Source organism: Gavialis gangeticus, unplaced genomic scaffold, assembly GCF_001723915.1.
Source record: "Gavialis gangeticus isolate Ggan-Ray unplaced genomic scaffold, GavGan_comp1, whole genome shotgun sequence".
NCBI lineage: Eukaryota > Metazoa > Chordata > Crocodylia > Gavialidae > Gavialis > Gavialis gangeticus.
This window is the reverse complement of record NW_017728993.1, coordinates 13,942,651-13,946,319: the sequence shown is the minus strand read 5'-3', so window position 1 is coordinate 13,946,319 and position 3,669 is coordinate 13,942,651.

Genomic DNA, 3,669 nt, shown 5'->3' with positions numbered 1-3,669 from the left:
CCTTTATACAAGGCCTGCTTTCAGTGAAGGGAAGGGTGTGCAGTAAAAAGGGGTGCTGGATTATGGGTATTTTCTGCTCTTCAGAGCAGTTTGACTAACATCCACGCTTCTGTGAATTCCTGGGTTGCTTCAGAGTGTGGGAAGAGCAAAGGTGACTCCAGGCCAGCTTTTGTTTCCCTTACTTCACCCTGTCTGCTCTTTCTGCAACAGTGAGAATAAAATAATTACGAACCACAGGCATTATGTCTTGTACATCTTGTCCATCCATCTACATGGGGAATGCACACTGCAGCGGTCTGGTAAAGGCAGATCTTGGGACTGGCAAAATGTTAGAAGAGGATGAAATGGAAGTTTGAGGAAAATTAAATTCAACTTTTAAACAAGCAAATGAACAGAATGGCCCAACCTCCCTACCCCTGGGGATTATGGGCATGCTGGTGCTTTTATTGTACGAACCAGAGCAAAAGTTGTCCTTGGGCAATTAAAAAGACACGTGATATTCATCAAATTCTGGCTGTAGTTTCTTGGGTGATGCTAACTGCACCCACAGGATGCCTGTCTATTTGTATCTTCCATATTAACGTGGGCCTTAAGGCCCACCCAGCTAACTAACAGCCCCTTTGTGGGGCCAAAGGGTGAAAGATGCAACTAATTTCAACAAAAGGGAAAACAGGATAGGAGTGATGTGGGGGTCAAAGGATCAAAATGTGAAAATAAGTTCTCCGGAGGGGGGCACCGAGCAGAGCCCCCCAGGCCGCATCCACTGGTCCTCAAAGGCATCCAAGGAGCCGCTGGACCCCACATAATGCCTGAGTGCTCTGGATCTACAGATGGGCTGCTGAAGTGTGACTTCAAACACAACCCTTCTTCCTTCCCACCCCAGCGCTCCCCCTTCAAACATGCACATCCCATGCAGGGATAGGTGCAGGGCTGTAGCTCATACAGCTCATTACAGCTATGACCAACACACATGGTGCGTAGAAAACTGTAAGCAGAGGTGGTGCCATTGCCTACCCTGGAAATCTTCAAGACGAGACTGGACGGTCACCTTGCTGGGGTCACCTGACCCCCAGTTATCTGTCTTTCACAGGACACCCCTGCTTGGCTGTTTAGCCAGTTGTTCCATTCCTGGCCGTATTAATGTGAGGATTAAGTGGCACGGCACCCTTAGAGAGTAAGCGTTTTGGGTTTGCTTCTGTTGGTCAGGCAACCAGCATAATGATGCTTTAGTTCAGGACAAGTCTCCTAGGGCAGCATTTCACAACCTGTGGGTTGAGACCCAAAAGTGGATCGCCAGTATATATGAAAGGGTTGTGAACAAACTTAAAAAATGGATCGACAGACTTTTAAAATGGATTCTTTTTTAAAGGATAAAAATGTGGGAAACTGGCTTTTCCCTTGCAGGCTGGTGGAGTTCCAGCCTGCAAGGGGCTGCTTGATGCCCACCTCCCCACTCCACACACGGGGGGATCAGGGCAGCAGCTTGGGAGTGAGGGGCACTGGGTGGGGGCTGGCCAATATTTACAAAGGGGTCCTAGTAGAAAAAAGCTTGAGAACCACTGCCTTAGGGGACCCTGTGATACTAAGAATAAGCAAGCACAGTAGGGTTTTTATACCAGCCTTGTACAGCAGGGTGAATTGTCTGCATGCAGTCTCCCATGTTGGGGTGAACAATAATGATCTTGCTTTATAAGGTGTCTGTTTATCATGAATGTTTTTGCTTCAATTATAAAATGTGCATTAAATACCCATAAAAACTTCCCACAAAATAAAACCAAGGTCTAAAAATATCAGTTGGTTATATTTTTTTTTTTTAACCAATTCCCTATTTAAAGCTGGGAAAGATATTTTTAAAGCATAACATTCAGCTGAGGTTTTCCCTGGAGCCTGTTTTTATTTCCCATAAGAAGGGCTGCAGTTGGTTAAAGGTGATTTTAGCTGGTTCAGGGATTCTGCATGGAAGCACGCACTTCTAACAGCTTAAACTTGGCTGGCATACACTAAAAACTCAGGGCATGATCCCCAAACCCAGTGCAGTCAGTGGGACACTTTCCGTTGAATTCAGCGGACTCTGAATCAGACCAACTTGCACAGGTACAGAATAGGAGTGCCTATTTTGCACACAAAGGAGTACAATATTTTTCCCTCTATCCCTGGAACAATATCGCCCCAACCAGGCTGTCATCACATTCTTTTTATTGCCTTTTCTTTCTAGGGTGTCAGACATAAAGCCTGTATCATAGCAAACACAATGATCGAGACAGTCTTGAACTGAGAAGGATTGATTGAATAACGGCAGAATTCTGCACATTATTTTTACTAATGAGAGAGGAAGATCTTTATCCAGGCTAATGTCCATACTTGGCTGGGTATTAAGTGGGTTGATAACATCATGTTCCTGATTAGCTGTAAAGATTTCAGATCCACTTGCTGAAATAAGAGATTTTATGGTGACTGATTTCTCTGGATGGTTTGTACTGTTTCCAGTGCATGTAAGCTCTGTATTCAGCAGTGAAATATAACACTGCAGATGCATGGATTCTTCTCTCCCATTAATTCTCTTTTATACTCTGCATGTTGATACTATTCAGAGTTTGCAGGCAGTTTCCTATTTGCTGCTCTCCATGAAGGATAGGACACTGTCCTCATTTTCGTGGAGGCCCCCATGATCACCTGGTTTGACCTCTTACAGAACATCTCCCCATTTCATCCCATACGTTGCCAATGGAAGTTCTGAATTTTGCCCATTGTGTCTGAACATAGCTCCAGTAATATCACTGGTTTTGAGGTAGGCTCATGAAATGTATCCTTTGTCTAATTAAGTTAGCACAGTTGCTCTTTTGTTGTGCTGACATCCTTTCAGTGGATCAAAGAGAGATTTTTGTGGCTCTCATGATGACGTTTTTTTTCCTTGCAGTGTATCTCTTTCTAAATGTCAAAAACAACTTCCTTAGAGATGGATGCAACAAAAGCCTACGTGTGCTGCATGAATAGTCCAAAATCAGAGGCTGGACATTTGTATTAAATCTTGCCCTGAGAATCTTATTACAGAATGTGTGTGTATACATATGTATATGAATGTATATACTCATTCCCTGGTGGGTTTTTGTATCTAGAGTATTTTGTGCATGCACCAATAAACTAGCCACTGTAGGATTTTGCCTAAATGAAGCTTGGCTGGCACATGCCCAAGAGTGGTATGGGCCACAGCTAATTAGTGTTAAATGGAGTGGATTACAGTCACTTACATCTTCAATGTGGATGAATGGCCCTATCTTCAGGTATTTTATGCACCTTGACACTTGGGCCATTTAGGTCAAGGTGTAACATTTGATGCAGGTAGGGACCTGGATTATATGTGGGCCTTTCACTGAACCTCCTGGCTGAGACCCAGGGCTATCACAGCACCTCACCAATGTCTCTGTGGCTTGGGGTTTTCCCTCTGCAAATAATCTCTCCATAGGAGACCTTGAACTACAGCTGTTTAACCTACTGCTTACATTGCCTTCCTTGGGGGTAGGGTTCAGTGCCTCCTTCATGGCATCTGATCTTTGAGTGTTTCCATCAATTCTTATGAGACTCATTTCCAATTGTCTTCAATAAATGCATATTATTGCAATTTTACAGAGACAGGGAAAACACCGGTTATGGTTATAACCCCCCCCCCCC